Source organism: Lampetra planeri, chromosome 1 (genome assembly GCF_965212315.1).
Source record: "Lampetra planeri chromosome 1, kcLamPlan1.2.h2, whole genome shotgun sequence".
Lineage (NCBI taxonomy): Eukaryota > Metazoa > Chordata > Hyperoartia > Petromyzontiformes > Petromyzontidae > Lampetra > Lampetra planeri.
In genome coordinates, this window is record NC_136107.1 from 34,128,813 (window position 1) to 34,137,234 (window position 8,422).

Genomic DNA, 8,422 nt, shown 5'->3' on the forward strand with positions numbered 1-8,422 from the left:
TCCACCAGCGCTTGGGAAAGAGCAACATCTGTTCTTTTTAAAACAAAACTAAGTTAGTGTGTTTTTTATATATATTACCAAGTAAGGCCCACTGAACGGTATAGTTCTTTTTGAGAAGCGACCCGGCCAAAACTGAAAGTTCAACGAAGTGGCTCATCGTGTGGAAATTTATAGCAGTCAAATGCTCTCTAAACACGTGTTGTTGATTCTAAATGTGGAGGGATAAAACTGGAGGACCCCGTAAACAATCTACGCCACCACTGGGAGAGAGACACGAAAACTCCAAATATCCAGGTGTCAGGGCCGAGATCAAACCCACGACAGCCTGGACACCAGGCGAGGTAGTTAACATCCCCCTATCAAGTGGGCTTAGGCAGGAGACAGCGCTGGAAGGGTTGGCTGGCCGATGGGTCAGACCGGTGACGACGGCCTGTCAGCCAAAGGAGGGAACGCATAGCGAGACACAACTCCCACGATGAGTTAAATTCACGTGCAGAAGTGAGATTAGATAGCTTAAGTGTGGCATCGCGGGGCCGAGAGGGGCATGCCTTCATCGAGCATTGGATAGAGCGTGACTCACGATGGTGAAATCGTTGCAAGTTGCTGACGTGTTAAGTTTTGCAAGCGCGAGTCGAGCGGCTGTGTAGCCTCGTCGAAACGCGATGCTGAGAAAAAATTGGGAATTCACCAAACATTTGTTTCCATGAATAAATAACGGGCCACGATTCGCCGTACTGGACTGGCTAATGGGCAGATTAATGTTCTTCTCATATCGAGATAAAATTACGGGACAGGAGTTGTATTGTAAGGCCCTTCGTGCCAGTGCAGTGTACACTGCAATATATATTCTTGGGTTTTTTCGGTAAAGTCATGTGACTTTACCGAAAAAAAACAAGAATATGAATCCTTGAAGTCACGAAAGCTTCAAATCTAGAACTGCGATATAAATTTCACCATGTTCCGTTTCGTCGTCAGCCACGATCATTCCACTGCTGGATGAAGGGTTCCTCAAGTTGCCACCACAATCATCCATCCGGCACCTGCACGTGAGCTGATTTAATAATCGCTCCGTCTCCTCGGTGGGTGCCCCCTGACAGGGCGAATCCAAGAGGCTGTGTCGACATGCGTACGGTGGGGAAGAAGTTCAACACACGGTGGTACATATATATTTAGATAGGCGAGACGTAATGTTTTCCCTTCATTAACCCGCACTGACCGGGCCTGGTGAAGAAGTATGGTCAACGCCCCCACGTGACCTGCACACCTACAGTATAAGACGCATAATGGATGCTCTGTGCATCGTGCCTATTTGTGAGAGCCGAAGTTAAACGCTACATTTGTACGTAGCCCACACCATGGCAGGATAATGTTGGGGGGGGGGGGGGGTGAGGGAGGTTGTGAATTAATTCAGACATTGATTCAGTGTTCTTCACTCATTTTCAGAGGGGGGGGGGGGGTGGGTGGGCACTTTCGCCGATAAGACATCGTCGGTGTTTGAGGGCCGCCACGCCATTTGAAACCATTGCGCGTTTGACTGCAACGATGATGATGATGGGGGTGTTGTCACTATTTTAACCTTATAGCGGTACCCCGGGGTACCATAGTACCCCGGCTCTCGCATAAATTATGTCCGTGATGCAGTCACTTTTAGTCTGTTGATGGTCGGCGATGCGGCAATTGACTCATCTGGACGAGCTGTACACGATGCACCACTACGGTGCGTACCGCGAGCGTTCAGGGTTTCAGCTCAATCGTCCTCGCTGCGTTTCGACATCGCGGAATAGCACTGATTTCTAATTTATTGGTACCCCAGTCACGGAGTGAAGTACACCCCTGCAAAAAAAAGTGTCCCAGAAACAAAATATGTAATTGCCTCGGCCATTTTGTATTATTTGGTACCCCGGGGTACCGCCATGCGGATCATTTGTGCATTATCAGGGGGGGGGGGGGCGCACGTCAGGGGCCGCACTAAAGGCCACCAGGGGACAGCCAGTGGCCCCGCGGGGCCTTGCAATGAAGAACACCGCGTTCATTGGACTCTCGCGCACGACTCACATCAGTGGCGCGCGATTCCCGAAGCATTCCCCGGGTCCACCTTCCACCTTGACCAACGTCCACTCTGGGCCGGTGTTGGTGAAGTTTGGCCAAACTGCCCAGCGGGACTTGACACTGCGGCGTGGGGGAGGCGCTCATCCAGCAGTGGATTCCTCCAGTATGAATAAATATTCCTCCAGTATAAATGCTTATTCTGAATCATAAAGTGATGTGCGCGTACATTATACGAGTGTTGATATTAAGCGTTATTCAAAACTGTGGCCTTAAAAGTAAAATTGTCTAACGTTTCGGGCAGTGGCCTTTCTTAGTAACGCACAGAGAGTCCAAGAGTCCAGAGGGATAGAGTTCACAAGGATTGGACACTGCCCTTGTGTTGAGTTAGAGGTTTTTTTTTATTGAGATTCAGGCACATTCACAGTCTTTACGCTAAATAGTGCATTGAGTCCTGTGTTATGAAACGCTGCCATCTGTTTGATGTTTTGAGTTTTATCTGCTTGTGAGAAGCCAGAGGCTGTGTGGGTGAGGCGACGGGTGCGGCTCAGAGATAAGAATTTCCAAATACTGCAGCTTCCAAAAACAAGTCCTGTACGGCACTGTACAATCCTCCAACCCATGGAACAGTCCCCTGTGCAATTAAGGGTAATTGCTTGAAACGTCGCCTATCATATCTATATTTTTACCTCTAATGCCACGGTGTTATTGACGACCGTGTCGAGTTTTTTTGTTATTGTTGTACATCGCTTGTGCAACACCACTGCCAACGCAGCTTCACCAAATAATTCGTTTAGTCCTGGAGCAAGCCACTAGGTGGTGGTGTGCATTCACCAATTCTTGCTACTGCCTCATCAAGACAGGCTCTCACGACATCGGTGGAACGGCGAATATCGGTGTTGTCCAATGCGTGTGGGTTGCTGTTAAACGCAACGGCAAAGTTCCCCGCTGTTGCGATCGATTACGTAATCATGCGCCTGCTGATGTACGTGGACATTTCTGGTTTTTAGAGAGACCCCCACACGAGTGGGGAGCCGCCTGAAAGGCTACGTTTTTGGCACGGTCGTTTTAAACAAAATTCCCGGTTCATGTGCGCGGTAAAAAAGCAGTAATCATTCGCAGGTAATCGCGGTTTTTGCTCTGTGCTAGGCTCCTACTGAAATAGAATACAAACGTATAGAAATATTCGCGTAAAAGTCCGCGAATAATTCGGTGGAGGCAATGCCCCCATCTACCGATATGGGTTTCCAACAGGTTACTTGCGACGCTCTTGAAAGGAAATAGAGGATGCGCCCAAGTGACTGCATTTCCACAGCTCTTTCCAAAATGTGCACCGACTTCGTTGAACTTACTCTTAGGTTTTTTCGGTAAAGTCACGTAGGTAAAAATAATAATAATAAAATTTTAATAATAAGAAATGAAAATAAATCAATTAAATCACGACGTTTCGGAGGCAATACAAACCTCCTTCATCAGGTGTAAAACATGCATACCTGATGAAGGAGGCTTGTGCTACCTCCGAAACGTCGTGATTTAATTTATTTATTTTCATTTATTATTATTTTTACCTACGTGACTTTACCGAAAGAACCAAGAAGATGAATCCCTGCAGTCACGAAAGCTTTAAATCGAAAAATAACCACTAATAAGAGGGATGGAGCCGTGTCGCAGTAGTTAGGGCACTGGCCTATACACCTACCGATCCGAGTTCGATTCCGCACCACGGCGAACCAGAAGCGGTGCGTTGCATCTGAACCGATACTGGGCTCCCTCCCTTCATCAACCCACACCGACCAGCGTGGTGAAGTACGGTCGCACCAGTCTCACGCACGACTGACCCAGTGGCGACGTGGGGAATGAGAAAGTGATTGGCCGAAAGGAGCCCGACCACAATTAACATCAGCGGCGATTCGTATCAGACCGAGTTCTGCGTCGATTCTTCAACCCACATTGATCAGTGAAGTATGGTGAAGTAACCTCCCACGGGGGAGGTCTTCCTGCGCCGCGGGATTGACGATGCGTTGTATATGACGGTAGTAATAATTTAACACATTTCAGAATCACAGTCACGCTAAGTTGGGAATCCCACAGCTTATCAAGAACTTTCGTTTCGAAACTTCAATGCAACCCCGGTGCGATGTTGTAATCCGATTGTACAATGTGAGCGATAATTCCCCCAAAGTTAGAATTCACTTTTGGAACATGGTTCAAACATTTCCGAGTCATTGTGAACAGTGAATTAAAAAAACAACCACTGCTCTCATAAGCTCATGCCAAGCCTCGACACGTTCACTTTTGCCAGACTTCCCTGTGTACACGTGTCATTTGCGTGCAAACACAGGGGGAGGCCGCGTGATACTTCTGTGATTGAGGGGTGTGCGGGAGTAACCCCCCCCAAAACCCCAACATCTACTTAAAAACACATAACGGTTCGTTCATACGCATCTATCAAAGGTGCTGGCGGGTGCCCTAACACAATCGCAAGTGATTTAATGTAACTCGGCCATCGTCTTCTTGCTGACTTATTCCTCCTGCGGGGTGCGATAGTTGTGAGGCCGTGAGAGATGGGAAATTCGTGAGTCGGAACACGTCGGTCCCGGGTGTGCCTTTGACCTTGGCTGGGTGCTGCGAAGATTGCAAAATCGCTTGCACTTCTTCACTCCGGGGACCGAAGTCCCTCAAACTGCTAGTCCGTTGTGTGTCCACGTGACCAGGCGGCTCAGAGGGCTAACACTGCGTCAGGAAAAGAACAAAAAACACTCCCGTCGTCCTCGCAGCAGCGGCTTTTGGCTGGCCACGGAACAAAGACGGTCACTGCAACGCGCTTTCAGATGAGTCTGCGGCCGTCTGGAACGCTCTTCCGACATTAGGAAGCCACTGAAGCTATACACGTTTAAATCTAGATTTTAAAACACATTTCTTTAGAATTGCTTTTTGTGTTTAGGTTGGTGTCTTTCCCCCGCATCTCCGATTAGCACGGTCGGCTACGAAGTTTAACGTACACACGACGGGGTCGCATTAACCCCAAAGCTTCAGGGGCTGCAGCCACAGGCAGATCTAGAAACCTCCCAGGTGGGGGGGCGGAGATATTTATATCTTTTTAAAAAGGGACCTCACGTGAATAACTACGTCAAAATGTGAATCACATTGCATCGTGTGTTTTCCCATTGTAAATATTAATGAAATACCAATTTTCGACATCTCAAGGGAGGATGTCTGGCAATCACCCCCATTGCCAACCACCCCCCCCCACCCTGAGACCCCAAAATATATCTGTACCCAGGACCTCTGATTGTAAGTGGCCCTCCAGTAAACATACACGTATGCATAATTGCATGTCAATAATGGTCCAAATGATGATGCATAGACAATGCGGTGTGTGAATTACTACTAGTTACGCAACAACATTTAAATAGTTTTGTTCGCTTTAATTTTGATTGAGCTTTGTAATTCGTATATCACATTTAATACCTTAGCATTGAAATAGAGGAGAAATACAGTCGTGGAATGTTTGCTATCAGGCCTTGGTGTTGTTATGAAACAGTCAAAGGAAGGAACTGAATGTACAAAGAGCAGCCCCCCAAAACGGTACAGGCCTGGGCCCCCCTCAAACTTAATCTGGCCCCGCATGTCAAAAGCACTGAGCTGGTACTGCTGAGATCCTGTGTTAGAATCAATCACGGGCTTGATCGGCAACACTGACGATTCCAGGGAAATATTTCCGATGTGAAAATGTTAAACTCACGATAAATCCATTCCATCGCCTGAGCCTTCCATGTGTTCTGCCCTCCTCCACTACCCAACCTCCTCTGCAAACCCCCCTGCCAACCCCCCTACCCAGCCCACCTACTCACCCCTCTGCAGCCAGATTCACAATAATAATAATATGTATACTATTTGGTTCTTTCGGTAATGTCACGTAGGTAGAAAAAACAATTGATCACGACGTTTCGATCGCAACATCGTGATAAATGTTTTCTTCTTTTTTTTCTCCTTCTTCCTACATGACTTTACCGAAAGAACCAAAGAGTATGGATTCCTGCTGTCACGAAAGCTTCAAATAATAATATGGTTGTGTATCACAATGCTATACCGGTCAAGTGGCTCGGCAGTAGAGCGAGCAAAGCATGCAATTGGAAGCCTGCAAGTTCAAATCTTGGTTGGAGTTGACTCAGACCATAATCCCTCCACGTGTTATGATACAGGTACCACTTTATAGGCGAGTTAATGGCAGTTGTCATTTGGAAATAACTCGCCCGCCCAACATAGGGATGTGGAATTCTTACCACTGGGTCAGGGCTGCAAACAGGAAATATGCACCAATGGTTTAATGCTCATCTGAGCAACAAATCACTTAACTTTTGACCAAGTTTCACACGAGCTATGTTTTAGTGACGGGCATAGTTGTTCAGTCGTGTTTGCCCCCATTAAGTAACTTGGTCAATTTCTGCAAATTTGACACTGGCAATGCCACAGCATCTTTAAACATTAACAGCGAAGCGAACGACGTACCTCATTTTTTTGGGGGGGGGGGTTCATACCCCGCAGTATTAACCGGGGCATCCTCGGGGTTCCAACCACAAAAACCACTGCGACAAGCGACAAGGCTGCTACCGCCCGAGAAACCTGCCACCAGGTCACCGCCCAAATTAGCCGTTGCGGTGACATCTTCCACCCAGGCTGTGTTGCACCACTTCCAGCACGAGTTTCCCACTTGGCCTTCTCGGCAATTTAACCGCCCGGGTGGCATACCGGCAGGGCATCGCCACTCCCGCAGCAGCCTGGCAAAATGACTCGCTCACGCTGCTGCTGGCGGATGGGCCTCCACTCAAAGGGTAGTTTGGCCCCACGCTGGTCAAACTTGTTTGGAAGAGATCGCAGTACCCACGCTTTATCCCCACCGCGATGTAGTAAATGCCTCCGCCATCCGCCTGCCCAGAATTATAAATGGTTAGACCACATTAAATTTCGATTTAAAGCTTTCGTGACTGCAGGGATTCATCTTCTTGGTTCTTTCAGACTCTGTCTACTTGACGGACCTGTTCTCCACCTGAGGACGGCTGCTTGCGCTGTGGCCGAAACGTCGTGAGAATTATTTTATTATGTTTTATTTTTATTATTTTATTACTTCCCTTCTACGTGACTTTACCGAAAGAACCAAGAAGAGGTTAGACCACAGTCAATCGTCAGGTCCCGTGTAGTGGGGTAAAGTGTGGGTAACCCCACCTCTTCGAAGACGTTTGACCAGTGTGGAACCGGAGACCAAATAGGTTCTCTCTCTAGTCTTCCCTCGAGTGGAAGTCCTTCATCCAGCAGTGGCTATCACAAACACGCTCTATTTCATCAAATTAAAATGCATCGTTAAAGACCATGAACGGCATTCATCATTACAGCGCATCCCTGCCGTATACACTACAAATTTAACACGTCCTAACAGCACACATCCATAACGGCTCATGGATTCTCGTGGGCTCAAAAGTAAAGACGCATAAACATCGTGAACCATTAAACGTGCCATCAATCGGGTTAAAATTACAACCAATTAAGACGCTCGTATAACTTGTTGACTGTTGCCATGGTATCGAAAGGGTAAACGAAACAATTCCAGTGGTACACCACTTACAGTTATTGTAACTTGGCCAATTTAAAAAGAAAACAATTTTATTACGTTTTCTCACCACTGAGTGTCCGGAACATTCGGATTTAAGGCATTCTCACGAAGCCCAAAGGCGATATGACGGTGACTAATTGTGACAGCTTTCGCAATCTTCATGCGGGAATAATAATAGCAATCCTGACAGAACGCATTAAGTGGTAGCCACTGAGTTTGTATATTTTTTTACGAACGGGGTATCATTGGCTCTGACAAACGGCATATGTTCGAAGGACCGTGCGTTGCAAACTTTGTCACCGTGAGCCATGGTCAATCCACTGCTGGATGAAGACCTCCTCGAGTCGACGCCACCTTTAGTGTGTTGTCCTTCCCCCGCACCTGCGATTAGCGCGTCTGGCTACGTACGGTGCGAAAGAAGTTCAACATACTAACATGACCTGAAGACGAGCTGATTTCATCGCTCCATCGCTCTTAGGTGGACGGTCTCTATCTGCGCCTTCTGTTCCTTCACTATCCTTGATCATCGACCGTCAGCCATTCTAGCCAGGAGTTGTCCTGCCCAAGCCCACTTATCCTGCTTAACAGGGGAAGTTGTGCATTTGATCTGCATATATTCTCTCATCGGCAATTATAATACGGAGCACTCTTAACATCCAATCAGGACAAACAGATTGACTCGTAGCCACCGTCAAATGACGACAACTGCAATCCTTTGGGCACATCAATAGGACCAGCAGACTATCCACCACCATCCTACGACAC